Source organism: Cervus elaphus, chromosome 25, assembly GCF_910594005.1.
Source record: "Cervus elaphus chromosome 25, mCerEla1.1, whole genome shotgun sequence".
Lineage (NCBI taxonomy): Eukaryota > Metazoa > Chordata > Mammalia > Artiodactyla > Cervidae > Cervus > Cervus elaphus.
In genome coordinates, this window is record NC_057839.1 from 6165568 (window position 1) to 6190000 (window position 24433).

The following is a 24433-nucleotide window of genomic DNA, read 5'->3' on the forward strand; positions in this document are numbered from 1 at the left end:
CAAAATGTGCAGATGAGGCCCTTTGATAAGGACCAAATCCCCTCTCGTTGCTTGGCAACCCAGCTTACAAGTCATAGCAGGAAAGTAATTTACAGGAATTCAAAGTGTCGCTGGAGGTTCAGCTGAGCTGAATTTGTGCAGAGGAGCCACAGTGGTCCAGATCACACCTTTGGAGGGAAGGAGGATGGGAAGGAAAAGCTTCCGCTTTCCTCGCCTGAGAGTCAAGAGCCTTGAGCTCAGACTCACTGATGATTTTTTATTCACTTGTTTACTGGCTCCTTCATGAGCCCCTACTGTGTGGCAGGCCCTGTGCTGGGAGCCAGGCCCACAGTGATGGATGAGACAGACGCCCCAGAAACAGAGGGGCAAACAGAGGGTTGGGGACGTGTGATGAGGCCGTTTAAGGGGTTGGGGCAAAGAGCCCAGGGAGGACAGATGACACGGTTTGGGGCATGTGAGGGCAGGGGCCATGGAGGTGACCAGCTAGCCAAACAGAGAAGCACAGAGGTTGCCCCCGCAAAGAGCCAGCATGAGCAGGGGTGAGGGTGAGAGCGCCCAGCACGTTTTCAAGTCCTATGTGGTCAGGGGCAGAGGGGAGCTCCTGCTGGGGCGTAGGATAAGTGGAGCCCAGGCTGGGCAGAGTCTTTACTGCCAGGCAGGATTGTCTGGACTTTGGAACACAGACCTAGGTGTTATTCACATGGGGACAGAGCATGAAATCTGGGGTTTGTGGAAATCCCTCTTGTTTTACTCACTACCGGAGGGTGAACTGGGGGAGAAGCAGAAGTTAGAAGGAAAGACCCTGGGGGTGCAGAAGTCATTTGAGAAACTTTTAAGGAAGACTGATAAGGACAAGAGATGATGAGGCCTGAACTAAGGTAGAGAGAAAGGGCCAAGTTCAAGAGGTAGGAGGTAAAGTCAGCTGGGCATGGAGGCTGATCCGCCCTGGGTGTGAGGGGCAGGAGGAGCCTTGCAGGTGTCTGACTTGACCAACAGGTGGCGCCACTCACCGAAATGGGGAAGGTGGGATGAAGGGTAGGTCTGATTTTCGAGGGATTTCCTTGGGTTCTATCCATCAGGATTCTCTTGGTTGCCAGTGATGGAAAGTCAACTGGAATAACAGGGGGTGTACTCAGTCATGCCACGTGGGGCGGGTGGGGCAGGGATGCGGCGGAGCCTGGCTAGTCCTCTCTAGTGCCGCAGCCCGGGAGACAGCAGTTTGTGTTGGACACAGCAGGTTCAGTGGGGGGAGCTGGAGTAGCAGAGGAAAGAAACGGCAGAGCCACCACGAGGCCAGCCAGGACACTTAGGATCCTCGGCCCAGAGCCTATCTATTTTTTAAAATATTTATTTATTTGATTTATTTGGCCGTACCTGGTCCTAGTTGCAGCACCTGAGCTCTTTGACCTTCGTTGCAACATGTGGGATCTTTAGTTGCGATATATGAACCCTTGGTTGCAGCATGTTGGATCTAGTTCCCTCACCCTAGGGACTGAACCCAGGCCCCCTGTCTTGGGAACACAGAGTCTCAGCCACTGGACCACCAAGCAAGTCCCCCAGAGCCCATCTTGACCTTCACCGTGGCCTGTGTCACACTTGTAGGAAGAAGGCACGCGGCAGCTGGGAACGCAAGGCTTTGTGTGCACGTGGCCTGTTTGTCTCCAAGGAGTCTGGGGAAGGGGGTGGAGGTCAGCCAGATGGTGGCTGAAGGCGAGCAAGCCACAGAAAGAAACATCCCTGCTCTGTGCTCATTCCTGGTGCTTCATGGAGGTCAGCGGGCCCACCTGCGGGGCTGACCATGGGAACCTTCCAGCGGAGCTGCTCAGGCATTTCCCAGACCTGCCCTTTCCTGGGAACTGAGTCAGTGGCCCCGTTTGGCCAAACTGACTACAAATGCCAGTGAGACAGGTTCAGCCCCCAGGAGGGGGTGGGCTGGGGCATACACATACCCCACCCGGGCCAGGAGGTTCTCTGCAAACAACTTCTTGGCGCAAAGAAGATCCATTTGCACTGGGATGCGCAGTGCCTCTTTCCCGAGCGGTCTGGCTCTCTAAGCCAGTGGATCTCCGTCTGTCCGTCCTGCAGCTCAGGAAATGACTTGGACAGGAATCAGCCCAACTTGGGGTGCAGCACGGAGCAGCGGTTAAAGGCCTGCGTTTGATTCTTGAGCGGGCATGCCCTTCTGAGCTTCGGTTCCCCCAAGCGCATGTATGTGCATAACTGAGTCACTGCTGTGTACCTGAAGCACCCTGGTAGTCAGTATATGCCAATAGAAAATGAAAATTAAAAAGAAAAGCTAGCTCTATGTGTCCAAAAAGTGGTTAAAATAGAGTCAATTTTTTGCGATGGGTATTTTATTACAATAATTATATAAAGATGGGCTGATGTATCTGATTCTCTGATTTTTCCATCTTTTGTTTGCTATGAATAGCACTGCTATGAACTTTCATTTACAAGGTTGGTTTTTTTTTTGAACACGTGTTTTTAGTTCTTTTGAATACTTGCCAGAAGTGAAAAAGCTGACTTAAAACTGAATGTTAAAATAACTGAGATCATGTCATCTGGTCCCATAACTTCATGGCAAATAGAAGGGAGAAAGGTGAAAACAGTGACAGATTTCCTCTTCTTGGTCTCTAAAATCACTGTGGATGGTGACAGCAGCCATGAAATTGGAAGACGATTGTTTCTTGGCAGGAAAGCTATGACAGACCTAGACAGTGTATTAAAAAGCAAAGACATCACTTTGCCAACAAAGGTCCATCTAGTCAAGGCTATGGTTTTTGCAGTAGTCATGTATGAGTGTGAGAGCTGGACCTTAAAGAAGGCAGAGCGCCGAAGAGTTGATGCTTTTAAACTGGTGCAGGACAAGACTCTTGAGAGTCCCTTGGACTGCAAGGAGATCAAACCAGTTGATCTTAAAGGAAATCAACCCTGAATACTCATTGGAAGGACTAATGCTGAAGCTTCTACTTTGGCCACTTGATGGGAAGAGCCGATCATTGGAAAAGACTGATGCTGCAAGAGATTGAAGGCATGAGGAGGACGACGTGACAGAGGCTGAGATGGTTGGATGGCATCACTGACTCAGTGAACAGGAACTTGGGCAAACTCTGGGAGGTGGTGAGGGACAGAGAAGCCTGGCATGCTTTAGTCCGTGGGGTCACAAAGAGTCAGACACGACTTGGCGACTGAACAACAGCAACAATTTCTTTTTCAAATTCTGTTTCCCGTTTGGATTACCACAGAGGATCGGGCAGAGTTGCCTGTGCTATACAAAGAGCAGGTCCCCTTTGGTTATCGACTCTAACCCGGCAGTGCGCACATGTCAGTCCACACCCCCGAGCTGTCCCTCCGTCCTCTCCCCTCTGGCAACCACAAGTTTGACCTCCCAGGCTGAGTACACTTCTGTGTTGCAGACAAGTCCATTTGTATCCTTATTTTACTCATTTTAAAGTGTTCAATTCAGTGCATTAGATATGTTCACAACATTGTGGCACCATCACCACTACCTAATTCCCAAACTTTTCATCAACCCAAATGCAAACCCAGTGCCCACTCTTCGCCTCCTCCCCAGCTCCTGGCCACCACTGGCCTGCTTCCTGCCTCATGGACGCGCCTGCTCTGGATGTCTCACACACGTGGGATGAGATGTGGCCTATGTGTCCAACTCAGCGTCAGGGTCTCTGGGTCAGTCCTGTGGCGCATGTCAGCGCTCCATTCCTTCGTGTGACTGAATGATATTCCACTGTACAGTTATGCCACATCTTGTTTAGACGTTCACTGTTTGATGAACATTTCAGATTTTTACATCTTTTGGCTACTGTGAATGGTGCTGCTATGTCCTTTAATTTATGTTTTTTTTTTCTTTTGAACACGTGTCTTCCATTCTTCTGAGTACATACCAGGAGTGGAATTGCCAGTCTTAGGATAATTTTCTGTTTAACTTGTTGGGTAGCTGAAAAACTGCTTTCCACAGTAGCTGCACCATTTTGTTTGTACCTGTGGAGAAGGAAATAGCAACCCACTCCAATATTCTTGCCTGGAGAATCCCATGGACAGAGGAGCCTGGCGGGCTATAGGCCATGGGGTTACAAGGAATTGGACACGACTGAGTGACTAACACACTTTCACCAGTCACATACAAGGGTTTCAGTGTCGCCACACCCTTGCTAACACTTGTTGTTTTCCTTTTTAAAAAATAAAATTATGGCCATCTAGTGTCAAAGACTTGGAGAAGGAAATGGCAACCCACTCCAGTATTCTTGCCTGGAGAATCCCAGGGACGGAGGAGCCTGGTGGGCTGCCATCTATGGGGTCGCACAGTCGGACACGACTGAGCGACTCTAAGTGGTGTGAAGACCATCTGTCTTTAATCCTTGGCAGGCAGCAAGCAGTCTGGACAGCCTATGAAATGACTGACAGCTCTTTGTGGCCAAATTTCTGGAGAACAGGAGGGTGGGAGAAGCCTGAAGTCCCATGGCCCTGAACTCGATTATCTCAGGTTTTTTCCTTTCTCCTGGGCTGTGGGTTGGGGAGTGTAGGAACCTGAGCCTGGCAGCCCATGTGACATATCCAAAACACGTGTGTGACCTCACTGAGTCCTCATAACAACACTTATTAAAATTATTAACCGTTACCTTGCAGACAGGCTGTACCATGAGGCCACATGTACAGTCATAACTCAAAAGTCCTTGGTTCGCATTCCCAACGTAGCTGCAGAAACTCCGCTCAAGACGCGGCATCAGCTGTTTCTGTCTCCTGCTGCTCTGCTTCTCCCCTGAAGCACCGCTTCATCCAGAAAGCTTCTCTCTCCCACCAGACAGTGCCCTAGGCTGGGGCCAGATGCCGCCGTCAGCCGCCAAGCTGCCCGCTCACTGCCCAGCTGCTCCTGCAAGTTCCTTTCCCGAGCTGTGTGCTCTCGTAAGAAATGCTCAGGCCCCCGCAGGTTTGCCAGCACGCCCAGACACAGCCGCATCCCCGCTTAGGTGACCATCTCATTTCAAGGTCTAAGGATGTGGCTCCGCAGTGGGACGTCCCGGTTTGGATCCGCGTGTCACTCACAGTCACCTTCATTCTCTGTGATTGGCCTCTGCGCTTCCATCTTCTCATGCATGTCTCCCAGAGCAGGAGAGAGGAGTAGGTGAGCTCGTCCCTGTAACAAGTGTAGGGTGATGCCTGACCCACAGCAAGTGCTCAGTTAATGCAAGCATTAGTACCTAACATAAGTGATCCCTGAGTGATGACTGTGTGCCAAACCCAGGCCTAGGTGCCTTTCCTGTTCTTAAAATGACACACGAGGTAGGTATTCAAACCCCCACTTTACAGATGAGATCATGAGGCTCCTGCCAAGAGCTCACTGTCTCCCAGCCATCATTGGGAGCCTCCAAGGGGACTTTGGGTCTGTCTGACCCTTAAATCCCGGATCAGTCCACTCATGGAAAAGAAAACAGTGTCTCCTTATACACGGTCAGTCCCCACCTGCTGACTGCTCTGTTTCAAAGGGGCTCCTTTTGTTTGTCTGAGAGTGGCAATTGGTAAAGTGCTCCTGACACTCTGGGGTGTCAGGATCGTATGGCGACACGATGGGGGGCGGGTTCCTGGAGAGCAGAACTCTAACGCGGAGCCTGGTTCATCTCCAGCTACTAGTGAATCATGTTCAATGTGAATTCTTTTCTCATCTCCCCTTGAAACCTTCAGTAAACTCTACATGCCTTGCCAATACTTTTAGAATTGAATTTGTTTGGGAGTGTATTAGCTTCCTGTAGCTGCTGTAACAAATTGCCACGTATTAGATGGGCTGGGAACAACAGAAACTTATTTTCTCACCGTTCTGAAGCTCAGAATTCCAAAATCAGTATCACTGGGCGGAAGTGAAAGTGTTATCATGGCCACGCTCCTTGTCAGAAGAAGGGAGTTCCCTGCTTCTCCCAGATCTTTAATGTGTATTTTATTTATTTGTTTATCTGGCTGAGTCAGGTCCCGGCTTCGGGCTCGGGTTTCTCTCTGGCTGTGTTGTGGTGTGCAGGCTTCATTGCCCCAAGGTATGTGGGATCCTAGTTCCCTGACCAGAGACAGAACCCATATCCCCTGCATCGGAAGGTAGACAGTCAACCTCTGGACGGCCAGGGCAGTCCCTTATTCCAGATTTTGGTGGCTGCCAGCATTCCTTGACTTCGGGCCGCATCCCTCCAATGTCTGCCTCCTTCTCCTTTTCTGTGTGTGTCAAACCTCCTTCTGCCTTCCTATTAAAAGGACACCTGGGATTTTATTCAGGGTCCACCTGGATGATCCTGGATGATGGCCTTATCTCAAGACCTTTCGCCTAACCACATCTCAAATTCTTTGCCAGGTTAAAAACAAAGGCCCCAGGGATAGGGATGTGGCCGTCTTGGGGCCATCGGTCAGTGTACTCTGGGAAGGAAGATGGAATGAGGAAGATCGGCCTCAGGAGGAGCGTGAAGCTGCAGGCCAGGCAGTCCTGAGGGGCCGCATCACACTGAGTCCCACACAAGGTCACACACAAGGTCACACACAAGGTCACACCGCCTCTGTCAATGAGAGCGAGGGCCAGAGCCCGGGCCTGCCCAGCCTGGGGGCGAGGTTCCGTCCCTACAGCAAACCACTTCTGCCTCTTGTCCTGCTGGGTATTCCGTGGTAACGGCTCCTACTTTGGGCCTCTGTGTGCCACCCAGATATCATCTGGAAGGTTTTCACCTCAGAACTGTACCAGGGTCAGGGGAGTGAGCACCGGAAAAGAGTGGGCACCAAAAGTTGACACAGAAGCCTGTTTGGCACACGGCTCAAATCCTGCCCTCTTTCCCAGTCTTCCGTGCTACTGCTCAGGACCCAGGCTCTCCTGAGAAAGAGGACATCATTAAATTCTTTCCAGATAAGACGTCATTTCATCCAGCTGTCATCAGGGTTGGTAAGCAAACAGCAGAGCAGATGGAGGAGGGTGAAAGAAGTTTAAACCCCGAGGCAGCCGACTTGCTGGGTTTCACGCTGTCATCGCTTGAGAATGGCTGCTGAAGTCAGATAACATAAATGATGCATGTGTGCTCAGTCATGTCCAACTCTTTGCAACCCCATGGACTGTAGCCTGCCACGCTCTTTTGTCCATGGGATTCTCCAGGCAAGAATACTAGAGTGGGTTGCCATTTCCTCCTCCAGGGGATCTTCCCGACCCAGGGATCGAACCCACATCTCCTGTCTTCTGTATTGGCAGGTGGATTCTTTAGCACTGTGCCACCTGGGAAGCCAACTTCAATGATGTGACCTCAGCAATTTACTCTGCTTCTCTGAGCCTCAGTTTACTCACCCGTGAAATGGGGGAAATTAGAGCTTCCCTCGTGGCTCTCAGTGCTAAAGAATCCACCTGCCAATGCAGGAGATTCGAGTTCAAATCCTGATCCGGGCTGATCCCACCTGCTGTGGGGCAACGAAGCCTGTGCACCACCACTATCGGGCCTGTGCTCTAGAGCCCAAGAGCTGCAAAGGCTGAGCCCACGTGCCCCAGCTGCTGAATCCTGGGCACCTAGAGACTGCGCTTCGCAGAAAGAGAAGTCACTACGAGGAGAAGCCCCTGCATGGCCACTAGGGAGCATCCCCCACACACTGCAGCCAGAGGCAAGCCCAAAGGGCAGCGAAGACCCAGCGCAGCCAGAAGTAAACAAATAAAAACGCTAACAATGGGGAGAAGTGTGTCTACCAGCTGACTCGTAACGGAGATGAAATGAGCATGAAGGTGGTGGAATTTCTTCGTTGAGAGAAATGACAAAGCCACACTGCTCCTTTCCTGCTCTGTAAAATCCTCTCTGCTGGAGGAAGGGTTAAAAACTCAGGATTAAGGTCCTCGCTGGACGCCTGAGTCTGGATGGAGGCGGGGAAGGTTTCTCTGGCTCTGAGTCAGGCTCTGAACACTGGGGTTTGGTGCCTTAATGTTACTTGTCATCACTCTCCAGCAGGGAGACGTCTGTTTCCCCCGGTGTGACAGCGATGTAATGGGGCCTCCCGGTGCTCCCCACAATGTCGTACTCTGGGCAGGAAAAGTTGTTCACCACGGTGTGTGGAGTTCACTCTGTCTCCTGCAGAATCATACATCTCAAAGACCAGAAAAGAGAAAGCCGTCCTCCCCACAGAGGCTTCTTATCACACAGAATGAGAAAGCTCTTCCTCACTTCCTTCCAGTGGGAGAGTCAACAGAGAGCAATGGCAGCCACAAGGCTATTTATTTATGCTTCTGGCAGACGGTAATTATCACGATCACCAGCATTTATCGAGCTGGTGATGTGAGGCGCCATGCTAATAAGCACTTCATTGCATGCCCTATCACATGCAAAATCTTCCCAAGGGGCTTAGGAAGTGGAAGTATTGTATTACATAAGAGGAAACTGATGCACAGAGAAGGCACAGAGAACTGATGCACTGATGCACAGTGAATCCCTGGGCAACCTAATGCTGTAATCTAAGCACTTAGCCATTTCACTGAATCTTTTACTTTTGTGTGTGTACATTTCACAAGGAATTTTTTTTTTTTTTTGGTGACTTATAAAGATACAGTTGAACAAAAATTTTTGAATGCTAACTTACTCATTTATCTGAGTCAGGATCTTGTGACAATTAGGAAAATGCAAATGGAAAAAAAAATAAAAGGAAACTAGATGTAAAGCTAGAATGGAAAAGTGCATGAACTCTTGCTAGGATGGTTCCTAGTTTGTCTCTGAGCTTCCTAGCAGCCCCTGCAAAGAAGGAAACATGATCTGTTTTGCAAAATTCCACAGCACTGTTTCTCAGTACATGGTCCGCAGACCAGTGGACTCCGCTTCACCTGGAAATCTGTGAGATAAACAGATTCTCAAGCCCCAGCATAGAATTTGAGAGTGAGGCTCAGTCATCAGTGTCTTAACAAGCCTCCAGGTAATGGTGATGCACATCTACATTTGAGAACCACTTACCTTCGAATGAGAACATGCTGGTCGTTAACATGGATATGTGAGAGAAATTTCTCCTCCGAGCCCTGTGTGATGTGGGTGAGCTAGTGTTTTAACCAAATCCTTATTGTAAACACCATCAGAGTTTTATAGGGTTGCTTCTTAAGTTTCTCCTCAGCAGATATGTGGAACCTTTTCAAGGCACAGTTTAATAAAAGCAGTTCTAGGCAGTCAAGCAGTGTTGTCAGACACAGCATGCCAGGCAGGCTTCCTGTTCTCACTCAGCTCCAAGTAGTAAGAAGCCTGGAGAGTGTCCTTGCATAGCTATTAGGAGCCAGGACTCTGGAGCCAGGCTGATCCAGATTTGAACACTGGCTGTGCCTTTCAGTAACTGAGTGAGCTTGGCCAATTCTCGATGCCTTAGTTTCATCAATATGTAAATTTGGAGTATTCTACCTATTTCATAGAGTTGTTTAAGAATTCAACAAGTTCATAAGTAATGTGCTGAGTGTGACCACTGATACACTTATTAATAAATGGTCCGATGATTATAAACCAGTAGGATATATTTCCTTTAGGTTGGGAAGATCCCCTGGAGAAGGAAATGGCAACCCATTCCAGTATTCCTCCCTGGAGAATCCCATGGACAAAGGAGCCTGGTGGGCTACAGTCCATGGGGTCACAAAAGAGTTGGACCCAACTTAGGGACTAAACAACAATAGACAAACCATCAGCCTGTGTCTGTCTGCCAAAATCCACAGTAATACGTATAACCTTCCCCTCCTCCTGGAAGATCATCCTAGAGATGCATATTCCAAACTTAGTGGGCACCTAACGCAGTCAGGGTTCTTTCACATGTTTTAGGTCCTTTCATCTTGTGAATAGCTCTGTTGTTTAGTTGCTAGTCATGTCCAACTCTTTTTGCAAGTCCATAGACTCTACCCTGCCAGGCTTTTCTGTCCATGGGACTTCCCAGACAAGAACGCTAGAGTGGGTTGCCATTTCCTTCTCTGGGGGATCTTCCCAACCCAGGGATTGAACCTGTGTCTTCTGTGTTGACGGGTGGATTATTTTTACCACTGAGGCAGCAGGAAAGTCCATAAATAGCTGTACACAATAGCTATTATCACCCATTTTCTGCATCAGGAAACTGAGGTCTTCCCAGACCAGCTGATTTTTCTAAAGTCACATAGGTAAGAAATGCTAAAGGTAGGGTTTAATTTCAGATCTTCTGGCTTGACAGTGAGACTCAGATGCAGCCATCATTTCTTGAGGGTCTCTGAGATGCGTTTCCAGCTCACAATTCTAATTAACTTTGATTCTGAGAAAAAATGGTTCTCAGCTCCAGCTGGGGGTCGAGGAGGAAGGCAGCTTTTAGAACTGGAGCAAGACAGGTCATTTGAGCTTCTCTGGTGCAGGCCCCTGCCTTCCAGTCGTCCAGGTTCTAGAGGGGCTTGACTTGCCTGGTGTCCCATGATGAGAGCTCGGCAGAGCCCGTGCTCCGGCTATCCACAGCTGGTACTGAGTTCTCCACCCTATGCCTCATGGCATCTTTGAAAGACAAGGCTAATTCCCATGAAAAGCACAGCACGATAGAGAGTTAGCATGACTGAGGGGCAGGGCACAGCGTTAGAACCAGTTGCTCAGAGTAAGAAAATGTTAGACAATGTGGAATCATCCATGTAACCCTGTGGGAGGCATCATATGCTGGGTGGTCAGGGCCACAGAGACAGCCATCTGTCAAGCCTTCCTTTTCCCCTGGAGTTCATGGCCACGGCTGCCTTCCTGGAGCCTGGGACACCAGGTCCCAAGTCCACTCTTCCTCCCAGCTTTCACAGCATAGAGCAGAAATTTTGGAGTCAGGTTCCCAATTGTTATATTGTCAAAGTGAGTCACACGGCCAAGCCCAGGGCCGGTGGGGCAGGGAAGGGCGAGGGGGCGGGGGGATTATGACCCAGTGATGCAGTCTACCACGCCTACCTTGCAGGGTTGCTGGGAGGGAAGATTCGTTCAGTCATTCATTCAATATGTGTTTGTTCAACACTTGCCGGGCACTGTGCTCTGTGCTGGTTATGTAGCAGTTAACAAGAGAGACACAAGTCCCTGCCCTCCTAAGCTTACGTGCTAGTGAATAATCCCCCTGACGTGTCCACAAACATTTATGAGCGGCTTGGACAGGTTCTGGAGACAGAGATGTCCACAGCAGCCTCTGCCCTCAGCAAGCTCCTGGCTCATAAGAAAGCCAGACACACCAACACCCAGTTACGACGCAGGTGGGGCAGGAGGCAGCAAGCCTGTGTGAGCTCCGGAAACACTTGGCAGAAAGCGCGCTCCCTCCCCGAGCCTGTGGCCCCCTCGCTTCCCTCTGCCGCCCTCCTTCCCAGCCACAGGGCCGCCAACTCTGCGGAGAGTCGGTGGAGAGCTCTCAGCAGGCCCCTGCCAGGCACAGTGCAGAGGAATTAAGTGCAATTAGTGAAACTGAGCCATCACGGGTAGGGAGCACTTGCTCTCCCTTCCAGAGACTTGATGGGGCGACGGGGGAGGAGGCTGCAGATCCCTCGGCTGAATCACACATCCTGGGAACCTCGATAAGAGCGTGGATGAGTGACAGCAAACAGGCCTTCTGCCTGCAGGGCTGAAAATGCAGCACTTCCCAGGGTGAGCCGGAGGTCAGGTATCACACAGCCCTCCCTAGAGATCGCTCCCATTTTCCCGGGTCTAAGGAGATGGAGTAAATTGCGTTAATGGAGTGGAGTCTCATCACCATGGTGGCAGCAGGAGGGCAGACCGATCACCATGCCCCAGACTAACGTCGTTAGGTTTGGCTCTGAGTGAATGTAGCCAGCATAATTCAGGGCCCACGGTGTATCCTTTCTGCTAAAGGTGTGCGCCCTGTCCTACCCGCCTTGGGCAGGCTGGAAACCTGTGGCTAATGCCTCCTTTATCCCTAAGGGCCAATCGGGCTGTAGGTTCTGCTGATTCCTCCTTCCAGAGGTCTTTCCTGTCTCCCTCGATGGCAGCATCAGCTCCCCTTGACCACTTGCCTGGTTCTGGGCTGAGTCCTGATCTTATCTGCTTTTCACACAGCAGAGATTTTGCTAGAATTCACAGCTGATCGTGACTCCCTCCTATGGAACATCCCCACCCCACACACCCCGAGCTGTGTGGATTCTCCCACTGACCGTAGTGTCTGATCTCGTCCTCAATGCTCTTCTGCTCATCACCCCTTGGCAAACACCTGCCTCTCCCTGGAGCCCAGCTCCAGTCCCTCACTTGAAGCCCCTTCCCACCCCGTTAGGGTGGACCACGACCACCCCCTGTGCCTGTCCAGCACCTGTCTCCCATCCATCAGGACTGTGAGGGTCTTCACACAGTCTTCATTTCTGACTCCTTTCCAGAGTCATAGTAATATATGTAATTGGACAGAACACTGAGCATTTCTGTTATGTTCAGTGTGGTTTGAGAGCTTTACATGCACTAATTCATTTAATTTCTCAACAGTCCGTTAAATGGGTAATATGATTGCCTCTTGCTTGAAAGATTATGAAATTGAGGCATTAAAAAAAAAAAAAACCTGAGTTTAACATGCCCAAAGTTACATTGCTAGTGAGAAAGCCAAGATTTTGAACCCAAAGGCACAGGAAACGGGGAGAGAAATGGATGGAGAAGTTAGGAACAGGAGAAGTAAGAGAAAAGAAAGGGAAGGAGGGGAAGGAGCTAGAAATGAACCTTTGTTGCTTTTAGTCACTGAGATTTGGGGATTGTTTGTTACTGCAGCAGATCTCAGCCTGTCCTGACTGGTAGAATAAACAGCAATGTGTAGACACGTTAGAAGAAGGTTTGTTTAATCAGGAAGGACAGTAAAGAACTTCTGTAAAGGAGCGCAAGGCCTTGCCTGGTTAGTCCTCAGTAGGGGGTGGCTGGTTTCTGTGTGGCTGGCTCTTCATGGCCCAGAAGAGGAGACGGCGTGGATGCACCAGGGGCTTGCAGACTGAATGTGTTCAAGAGGAGGTCACCCAGCTCTGGTGCCCACAAGAGGTGATGAGTTGAAATAGGTGATTCCCAAGTAACCATCAAGTCCCAGGGAACAATGGGATGGAATGGCTGAGCACGTGTTCCCAGGGAAGACCTGCTTCCTCCGGCTGTGTCACAAAGCAGGTGGGGGCAGCTGGCTGGGAAGGACTATCAGCCCCTGGGAACTGCCTTCATCTGCTTCCCAAACATTGCCACAGCCAAGAGGAGAGCCAGGGACCTGCTGGGGGGCTGGCGACAGATTTCACTGGGCATGAGTGGAGACAAGGGGTGAAGTAAAGCTGTCGGCTTGTTTGGCCAGCATCGAGGCTGGCCAAAACCTCAGCCTCACTTTCTCACTGTGGGCTATAACTCATGCAGTGTCCTATCAGCCGACAGCCCGGAGGGCACACTCACCCCATCTGTGTACTGGGATCTGTGGTCCAACTGCTGATTGCTTCTCAGCTGCTAAATTTTTTTTCTTTTCATTTTTTTTTTGTTGTTGTTCTCTTTTTGGCGGCACCTCGCAGCATGCAGGATCTTAAGTTCCCTGACCAGTCATTGAACCCACACCCCCTACAGTGGAAGTGTGGAATCTTAACCACTGGACCACCAGGGAAGTCCCTTGGTTCTTTTCTTCATTCATGTCTTTTTTAGGCATTTTTCCCCTTTGTCTTCTTCCCCTCCACTATGAAATTTTAATGCCAAAAATATGCTGTATACCTACCTATGTACTGTATGCATACCTGTGCTTTAAACATAAAAAAAGTTAAGTTTTTGTTGTCGTTGTTTTTCACACACACTCCACCCGAAAGAACCAATTTTTACCCCTGTGAAAATTCTGTCATCCCCGTTGAGAATGCGCGTAATAAACTAAATCCTCAGATCACCAACGTCTGCTGTCAGTCCCATTAGATCTTAGGGGAGAGAAGCAACTCACCAGGAAAGAATTTTTTTTGCATAATGACACCTCCTCCAGGAAGCCTCCCATCCACCTTGGGCCAGAATTGAATTCTCTAAAGTCACTGCATGTGCTATTTTTCGGCATGTTCATATAGCTATCTTTACATACATTTCCCCCCTGAGTTTACAAGCTGCTTGATGGCAGAGCCTGTGTCTCCATGCGTTCTTCTCTGTCTCAGTGCCTGGCACATAGTAGGAGCTTCACAGATCATTAAAGCAAGATAGAACATGAAAGCTGCTTTGTGTGGGCCTGGGGACCCCAGGATGTCACTTTCACTAGCACAGCACACCCTGGCCTCGTCAACTTTGAGTTGGGAGAACCAAACAATTTCATTAAAGCAGTGGTTTCTTAGCAGAAGCACATGGAGGGCTGACTGACAAGCCTGTAATAACATTTTAATGGCCTCAGTCCAATTCCCAATAAATTACTTACGTTTCTGCAATAACGGAGCTGGCATTTTCATTAATACTCCTGATTAATTGTCTGCCCTAGAAAAAAAAAAAGCCATTTCCATCACAATCATGATCTCACAAGTTCCTTGCAGAGAGAATCTCAGTGGCCTGAGGTTTCCCACCAGATGGAAGTCGTTATTGTTGTTCAGTCGCTAAGTCCTGTCCGACTCTTTGCAAACCCATGGACTGCAGCCTGCCAGGTTTCCCTGTTCTTCACCATCTCCTGAAGTTTGCTCCCATCCAACCATCTCATCCTCTGTCGTCCTCTTCTCCTGCCTTCAATCTTTCCCAGCATCAGGGTCTTTTCCAGTGAGTCAGCTCTTTGCATCAAGTAGCCAAAGTTTTGGAACTTCAGCTTCAGCATCAGTCCTTCCAACGAATATTCAGGGTTGATTTCCTTTAAAATTAACTGGTTTGATCTCCTTGCTGTCCAAGGGACTCTCAAGAGCCTTCTCCAACATCACAATTCGAAAGCATCAGTTCTTCTGCGCTCATCTTTCTTTATGATCCAACTCTCACGTCCATATGTGACTAATGGAAAAACCAAAGGACAACCTTTGTTGGCAAAGACAGAAGTTGGTGAAGGTCAAAGGGAGGACCCTTCACTGCCCGCTAGGAGTGGAAACAGATGCCATGGGGACAGAGGCATGCCAGCTCCAAACTCAGCTATTTGTACTTGAATCCAGACCTCACTACTTACTGCCAGAGCCTGGAGCTACTTAAGCTGCCTCAGTCTCTTTATCTGCCAAATGGGGGTAATAATAATCCCTATCTTGTAGGTAGCTGTGAGGATTCATTGAGTTGATGGGAGGAATGTCCTTAGCACAGCAACCAGAACATAGTAATCAGGCAATAAAGAGCGCCAAAATGATTTTCATTTTGGCGGTTATTCTTTTTCCTTCAGAAAACTTTCCAGGAGCTGCATCTCCTGGAAAGAGGCAAAACTGTATGTTTGAGAGCAGGGTTACTTCACCAGGGGAGCAGCCTTTGGGGAACTATAATGTCTACTTAATGGGGCTGACATCCCATGGACAGAGGAGCCTGGCAGGCTACAGTCCAGGGGGTGGAAGAAGGTCGGACACAACTGAGCGATGGAACAACAAAGCTCAGAGAAGTGGAATCTTTCCATTTGAATTCACATCCTGGCCCTACCTGTGGCTGATGAGGGGACCTGTTGGGTCCTTCTCCAAAAACAAGGGTGATGTTTTTGATTCTTATAGGGTAGTTTTGAGAATCTAATGAGACAATACATGTGGAAGCACCTGGTGCTTATAACTGATCTTTTGTTTGTTTGTCAAGCAAAAGCTTTTAGTGAGCATCTACTGCGGGCCAGGCCCTGAGCTAGGCACTGGAAGTCAGCGAGATGGTCCCATCTCCACAGAGCTTTCCGTTGCATTGAGTTGGACGATGGCCATGTGGACAAATCAGTGTGTAATGAACATCAGGAGGAAGAAGGTAAACCGGAGGGACAATAAAGCAGGTGAGGAGGTAGAGAAGGCTTCTGTCTCCTGCACTCCTGAGACTTCTGTCTCCTGCACCCGGCAGGTGGATTCCTTACCGATAGCGCCGCCTGGGAAGCCCACACTGGAGCAGCTTCTCAAACAGTTCAGAAAGGGTCTCTCACCAGAGCTGACATCTGAGCATCTGAGGAGAGGTTTTAATAAACAGAGAGGAAGCTATGTGACCATCACAAGGAAGAGTTTTAGGGGGCGAGAACAGCGGGAACAAAGGCTGAAGCATGGAGTGTTTCTGCCACTAACTTTTTTCTTTCCTCTTTCCTGCCTTCTTTCTTCTTCTTCTTTTTTATTTTTTGGTAATTCCAAATAGTTTCTTGCTCAGGCAGGAGTGCGGGCAGGACCTTGCAGGGCCTAGGTACTCAGAGCAGGGCTGGGTAAGGGGACGGGGTCTTCATTTTCAAGTCTGGTTCTCATGAGTTGTGAAAGCCAGCACTCTCTCTGCCCCAAGCTTCCCCTACCTATGAAGGAGGCAGGATCTGGAGCTCCCTCTCTCTCAGACCCCCATCTGGCACTTATCAGCCTCTTCATCTCTTGTGCTCCCCCCAGAGCCACACCAACCTTCATCCAGTTTCTTAAACCAGTATGCTGTCTCTTGCTTATGGGCCTTAGCTGCTCAGGCTATTTTGTCTGCCTGGAACACATTTCCATACACCCATCTTCACTCAGGTAATTCCTACTTACCCCTCATGTCGCTGCTTGCCCTCTGGAATCCAACCTTCCTGACAGTCCCAGGCTGGGCAAGGTCCGTCTTCCCTTTGACTGTCCCCATCACCCTGGTGATCGCCCTAATTGTAACTGGTTTCCTGTCTGTCCCTCCCCTGCGCAGCATGTTCTTCCCAGGGAGGGTCCATGTCTTATTTGTCTTGGCATCTCAAGGCCAAAGATCTGATACCTAGTGAGCATACTAAGTCCTGAGCTGGAGCTGAGCTGAGCTGGAGATGAAGGATCTCAAGATCGGAACGCAGGCTCTCTGCCCTGCAGATCCCAGGTCTGGACGGGAAGACATGATGAGGGGACAGGGTGGTGCCTGCCCTGCAAAGCATGGGAGGAGAAAGGCCCAGAGGCTGGAGGACCCAGCAGAAGCCAAGGCAGGGAGACCAGTAAGTGCAAGTCTTTGATAAGGCCAGCGGGGTATGACGAGTGGACTGCTTGGCCAAGGGCAGATTCTGCCCCCTCCGGGCCCACACCCCACAGTCCTCTGACTCCTGCACATCCCAGTCATGCTGTCCACTCAGGTGGGAACCTCACCTTCCAGAATCTGGGTTTGTCATCAGCCAGACTTACAAGGTATAATAGGAGGGTGTCCGGCTGCTGCCAGAGAGGCTGTGTTTCTGCCAAGTCTTTTGGAGACAGTGTTCACAGGACTTTTTACGAAGCTGCTTCTGCTCATGAACAATTCATGAAAAGTCTCCTAGAAGCCACGCCTGCTCTAGGAGATTCTTATTGCTCATTAGCTTATCAAAGGCTCTGAAAGGTCCTGCACAGGAGACTCTGAGCTAACTTTAGTAGCCCTGATTCCCAAACTCAACTGAATGAACAGTTCTCCAAAGGTTCCACAGACCTACTCCAGGAAATGCAGATCCAACTCTTCTCTGTGCAGGGAAAAATAGAAACAGTTAAAACAACTGTGTTTATTGCACCATTACTTTTCCTTCGAGGTGGGTGAGAGAGTAAATAAGATGAAGGAGAGAGTCACAACCAGAAATGTAAAGCTGTTGTCTTACAAGGAATATTCTGTTTGCCCAGGGAGAAGGTCTGCAGAATTTAAAGTACCATTTCTTCCCTACAACATCCCTAGAGAGAAAGGGAGGAGAAAGTAAAAGAGGCCCTCCATCGACCACTGGAGATGGGAGCATGTCTGTTGGTTTCATTTACATAAGTGTCCTTGGCAATTTGTCCCAATTTGTCTCATTACAAATGATGTAAACATCCGGCGAAATCGCAGACAAAATGGGACAGTTTAAATGCTGCCTGATTAAAAGCCCGGCCGGGTTGGTTGCAATAACTTGCCTGCATGCTAATAGTTTCTCTGCAAGGACCTTGGTTCCAAAGTTCTGGGGGCTCAGGGAGGGTCCCCAGGCCTAGAGTCCCTCCTAACTGCAGCTCTCTACATAGAGTCTTGCAAGAACGCACTGTCTTCTCTACATTTTTATGTCAAGAAAGAAAGGGAGGAAGGGAGAAAGGAGGCAAGAAGGAAGGAAGCAAGAAAGAAACTAAAAAAGAAAGCAAGCTGACATTTTCTCCTTTGTGATCCCACTGGTGTCCAGGGCAGTGTAACTGAGGGGGTTGGAAAACCGAAGTTCCAATCCTAGTAATGTCACTCGCATAGTGGGCATGATCTTGGACCAGTACATCATTTGGTTAAGCGGCAATTTCCTAGTCTGCCAAATGGGAATGACAGTTTGACATCTGGCCTGCCTCGTGCTGTTGTGAGATAACCAGAAGCTGCCTCAGGACAGAGACCCTGTCCTGTTCATCAGTGAATCCTCAGAACCCAAACAGTGCTCAGCAAATATCTCCCAAGACTTCCCTAGTGGTCTAGTGGTTAAGAAACCCCTGCCAGTGCAGGGGACTTGGGTTCGATTCCTGGTCCAGGAACTAAGATCCCACATGCCTCGAGGCAACTAAGCCCATGGGCCACGAGTGCTGAGCCCGCACACCCGTTTTCCACAAGAGGAGCCACCGCAGTGAGAAGCCTGCACACCACAGCTAGGAGGAGCCCCGCTTGCCACAACGAGGGCTAAGCTCACACACAGTAACGAAGACCGGTGCTGACAAAATAAATCATAAATATTTTAAATCATAAAAATGAATAGTTACTGAAGGGTTGAATGGATGACTGAGTTAGTGAGTGAGTGAGTTGGTGATTCTACAAGCAAGATCACTTGAACCTGAAAAGCATTGGACCAATGAGGGGACTCTATTATAGCTTAACTCTTCCCCCATCCTTCAAAACACAGATGTTATGCCACCTCTCCTTCAAATCCTTTCCCAGCACCTCCATTAGAAGTGGTACAGTCAGGCACTGGTATCTGATGGAGCCAGTTCATAGCCTGGCTCGTAATCTTGGGCAAGTGGCTAAATTCTGAGCTCCAGCTTACCCCTGTGCATCCCTGGAGAGTGAGCCCCGCCCCTCACAGAGCAGTTGTGACGTTTAAAGAGATGATGGCTGCAAACAGCTTCCTGGGAACGTATAGACTGGAGGCATGTAAGAAGGTCTGTTGGATTGGAGTGAGTTTCTAGTGAGTTTCTGCCTGAGGAGCTCAGAAATCAGACCTGGTTGAAAGGGCCTTGGCCAAGGTGATTCCCACCTGTGAAGCCTGGCTTAGGGTACCAGCAATGTCCACCAGTTCCAAGTGCAGAAATGCTACATGTGCTGCTTTAAATGCAATTGAAAGGAGAGCATTAGGAGATTGGGATTGATATATATGTATATATACACACTGTTGATACTATGTATGAAATAGATAATTAATGAGAACCTACTGCAAAGCTCAGTGCTCTGTGGTGATCTAAATGGGGAGAAAATCCAAAAAAGAGGGAATCTATGTACACATAGAGCTGATTCACTTTGCTGGACAGTAGAAGCTAACACAGCCCTGTAAAGCAACTATACTCCGGTAAAACTTAATTTTAAAAATTGAGAGAGATGGTTAGAACACAAGCCTTCTAGTGCCTGCTGTTCTTGATCCATCATCGCTTACTGTGTGACCTTAATAAAATGCCTTGCCCCCTCTGTATCTTTATCTAACAAGCTGGTAAGAGAAATGTTGATTCATGGCCCGAGGGAAAATGAGATGATTCTGCAAGTGCCTGGCACACTCAGCGCTGGATTCTGTCCACCTTTTAGTTAAGAATCTTCAGATCTCTGTGCCAGTATCCCTCAGATACTGAGGATCCCACAGAGCTCCAAGTGTTAGGAAGCATGAGGGGCCTGAAGAAGGAAATGGAGGAAGGGGAGACAATGAAGCTAGAGCCCCCTCAGCAGATGGAAGGAGCAGGGACAAGTAGCCAGAATTCAGACCCAAAGTCCACTACTTACTAATGTCAAGAGTGTTATGAGATACAAACTTCTGAATCTCAATCTATTTATTCATCTTGAAAATGGAAATAAAAACACCTACCATACAATGTGTGGTCAAAATTTAAAAAGGGTCTGATTCACAGCAGAATCAAAGAATGTCAGTTCCATTTTCCTTCCCCTTGGAGATCTTTGTAGAGGATGTTGCGATGTCTTCCCAACATCCATCCCACCGGTTTCCTGTCCTGTAGCAGCTGAGATGTAATTATCTCACCTGTAGCTTGAGGCGTGATCTCTGATGGGCTTGAACACAGTAGTTTAATCCCATTAGTTCCCTTGGCCTTAATCATTGGTTCTGGGAAGGCACATGACCTAACTTAGTTCAATAAGATTTAAGCTCAGAAATTTGCTTTATTGATTAGAAGAGAAAAGTGAGAACTATAGCCTCTACAGTCACTTTGCTGCTATGAAGGACCTGGCTACAAGAACAAAACTAACTTGAGGAGGAGGCAAGCAGCATAAAATATGATGCTGCAGTCGTGATCAAACTGTGCCTGAAGTCGATCTACACCTGATCCATGAGTTAGTGAGTTCTTTATTTTTCAAGCCAGGTCAAGTTAAATTTTAGAAGAAATAAAACAAGCAAATGAAAAACCTTAACACGAAAATTTTCTTTAAGTGTTCAACACTTCTGAACCCACCCCCAAGTCCACTAGGAGCTTGTTATAATTTTCATGAACCGATTTAGATATGCAAATTAACTTGCATTAATTGGCTCTTCAGGGAATGATGTTTTTTCTCTCTGAAGTCATTTAAAACTCAGAGCAGTATGGGGGCCCTCCCCATGGACCTAGGAATCCTCTTGACTCAGCCTAGACATTCTGCTTCCGGCATCTTCCCACTTCCCTCCACCCTTTGCCCAGGAAATCTGTGGTAGGACAAAGGTGTCCTCCTGGCAGGGAAGTTGGAAAGAAGCCAAAAAAAAAAAGGTGCAGTAATACCAACTTCGAAGTCAGTGAGACTCAGATCAGAATGCAACCTCTATGCAAAAACAGGGATAATAATACTTACCTATAGGGGCTGTTATGAAGATTTCAAAATATCACCTGTATAAACACCTGGCCTGTGGGGTAGTAAGCATTCCACAAATTGTAACTGTTGTTTAGATTTCATCATTATTATGGTTGCCCTTCCTGTTTTCCAGGGCTAGCACAGATCTGAGATTGTAGGGGCTGCAAGATTTCTCGGAAGAGCAGGAGCACCTAGTCAATGAGAGGTGATGTCACTTGTCAGCACAGAGGTTTTTGAAGGAGGTTTTTGGGGGGTGGTCCACACACCCAGCAACCATAAGGGTCAGCAACCACGTCAGTAATTCACCTGCTTCAGGTCTTTCTCAAGGTCAGTGGTCCCTTTCTTATTTATCAGTTTTCAGAACTATCAGTGTGCAGAGTGCTGGCTCCAGAAATGATGGGAGAAGAGAGATGAAAATGAATAAGGCCAAGACCCCTGTCCTCAAGCTTCTCATAAACCAGTGTAGATGGCTTTGGAGGATGACAGCCCTGAGCTCAACCCTGGTTCACATGTGACCTGCGGAAGTCAGGGAGCCTCTCTGAGCCTCAGTTTCCTCCTCTGGGAAAAAACAAAAGGAAACAATAACACATGTCTCCCAGTTTGTTGGAAAATAATGAAGACTGGAAGATGCAGGTGACTTGCACAGGTCCTAGGGCAAAGTAGGGCAAATCAAGAGTCCTCTGGGGCTGGGGTGTAGTGTCCTGCCAAAATTCGTGTCCACTCAGAACCTCAAAACGTGACCTTATTTGGAAGTAGAGTCTTTGGAATGTAATCAGTTAAGGACCTTGAGATGAAATCATCCTGAGTTTAGGGGTGGTCCCTAAATCCAGTGTCAGGTGTCCTTATAAAAGGAAGATGACCCTGTGGAGATGGAGGCAGAGAAAGTTCTGCTGCCACTATCTGAGGAACCGAGGAGTGCCAGGACCGCCAGAAGCTGGAGAAGCAAAGAAGGGCTCCTCCCTAGATCCTTCAAAGGAGCACGGCCCACCTGGCACCTTGATTTCAGACTTCTGGCCTCCAGAGAGAATAAATTTCTGTTGTTTTAGGCCACCCCAGTTTGTGGTACTTTGTTACAGCAGCCTTAAGAAACTAAACACTCTGCTTTCTCCAACCCTCTCCGCTTAAACAAAGCAGATGTGCAGCTGCTTCCTGAAGCTCCAGGTAAGGAAGCGAGGGGTGCAAGCAGCTCTAAGGATGGGCAGGAGGGGTGAACCTGGAAATGGGATGGTGGCACCGCCCTCTGCTGGTGGCTTGCAGACTAACAGAATGGGTGTGCCAAGTGCCCGGCCCACAAAGCGCTCTAGGAAAGGTTCCTTTTTTTTTTTTTTTTTAATTTATTTATTTGGCTGCACGGGGCTTTCGTAGCACCAGTGGGATCTTGTTGCCGCCTGGGGGATCTTTAGTTGCAGCCTGTGGGATCTAGTTCCTGGATCAGGGATCAAGCCTAGGCCCTCTGCATTGGGAGTATGTGGTCTTAACCACTGGACCATCAGGGAAGTCCTTGGGAAAAGTCCTTCATCTGGCAACAGGAGCACTCCTGTCGGGCACTCTGAGCCACCAGCCCCCTCGCAGCCACTTTTAACTGGAGCTCAGTGACAGCGTCTGGGGGGAGGCCAGGCCCGGCCTTCGCGTCACCCCAGACTCTCCTGGGCTCTGCCTCCGGCTCCCGGTGGCTGGTGTCTGGGGGACAGAGCCCTGCCCAAAGCACTGAGCTGTGTGGTCAGTGGCTCAGCCCACTGACCAGCTCCTGGGGTTGAGGAGTCCAAGCCAGTTTAACTGGGGGCAAAGTCAGTCCTCAAATATCAAATAACATTTTCAACCAACTTAATAAAATAGGTCACAGCAATATTGATAAATGTATTTTAGCATTTGCTCTTTCCCTTATTTAAAATAGATTTATTGAGCATCTACTATGTGCCAGCCACCGTACTAGGTATTAAGGACACAGCAGTGACCTTGGCCGAGAAGATTCCTGGTCTCATAGAACACAGAGTGAAGTGGGAGTGGGGAGGCAGGAAATGAGTTAATAAATAAGTGAATCAAAAGGTAACAGATCTGTGGATTGGTCTAAACACAAATGAGGTACAAATAACAAAGAGCTTCATTTTCTCCAAACTGTCTTCAACCCTCTAGTGTCTCATATCCCTCCCTCTTTATTTTATGTCTCTGGCTAAGAGATAGCTTTGCAATCACTTCAGCTCTCATCTCAGGAATAATTTCAGTCTTCAAGTGGCTGAAAGTCCCATACAATTAGAACTTCAGTCTCACATGCAGTTTTAAATTTCTCACTGCCTCAGCTCAGACCAGGGATGGGGTGGGGGGCTGGGGGGAGGTGCAGCCTGCATTCCCAGACTCCCCTCCCGTCCTAGCCCTTCTGCTTCTGGCGCAGGGCAGGAGGGAGCTTGGCTGCGGAGAGACAAGGGTCTCTGGACTTGGCTGGTGCCCTTGGCGGTTTTCTCCCCGCCGGGAGGGCTGTTCCGTCACATCGTGTGCTATTGCTGTTGCTTTTGCTTAGTCGCTAAGTCATGTCTGACTCTTTGCGACCCCATGGACCATAGCCTGCCAGGCTCCTCTGTCCCTGGGGATTCTCCAGGCAAAAATACTGGAGTGGATTGCCGTTCCCTTCTCCAGGGAATCTTCTTGACCCAGAGATTGAGGCTGCATCTCCTGCATTGGCAGGCAGATTCTTTACAGCTGAGCCACCAGGGAAACCCAATAAAGAATGAACTAAACCAAACTGAATATTGGAATACAGTGTTTGAACTGCATCTTTAATGTGTGCTAAGAAACTGTCTAACATCCCAACAGTAATCGTAGAGTCAGGAGAAGGAAAAAAAGGCTCATTAAGTCTGTTTTCTAAATAGTCAAGAGTTGATTCACTAGAGAAAAGGCTAGATGTCAGGAAAATATATTTACTAAGTTATAAGAAATTATATGGGGAAGTTGAAATGCCACCTCTTAGAACATCAAAATGCTAAAATCAAACATTAATGGAATTGCAGACTAAGGGAAGACCACTGGCTTGGTACCATATCCTAGGGGGTTTTTAAGGAAGATTCCATCCCAAGTTTCTATGACTATCTGAATCATTTTGCATGACTGGTCATCCAAAATAATCAAACCAATTCCAAAATTAGAGATGCCTGCTTCTCGCCTCCCAATGCTGGCTCTCTCGTGGGGCTCCTTGGTGAAGGGCTTTTCCCCAGTTTGTTGTTGGTAGATGCCCTTGTCAGCTGAACTTCTGTAACCATCCTCGTGAGCCCAGCTCCTGGGCCCCCTGCCCCCACCAGGCACAGCCTCTCTCTGCCTGGGTGCCCTCTTCCAGCCAGCAGCCCTCCTGGCAAGGGCAAGGTGTGGCATGCAAACGTCTCCAGCGTGCTTACCTTCCTCAGCCCCCGTCTGTGGGAAACTGGCGCATCCTCGCCTCACCAAATGGCAGTGCCCGGCTGCCCTGTCTCTGTCCCCGG

At 48.8% G+C, this 24433-nt stretch overlaps 1 protein-coding gene across 4 annotated transcripts in view; it reads left to right on the top strand.

Moving 5' to 3' along the window:
* Positions 1-24433, top strand: part of KCNIP1 (potassium voltage-gated channel interacting protein 1) — a 394479-nt gene that overhangs the window by 249082 nt on the left and 120964 nt on the right. The gene's annotated exons all lie outside the window — the stretch shown is intronic.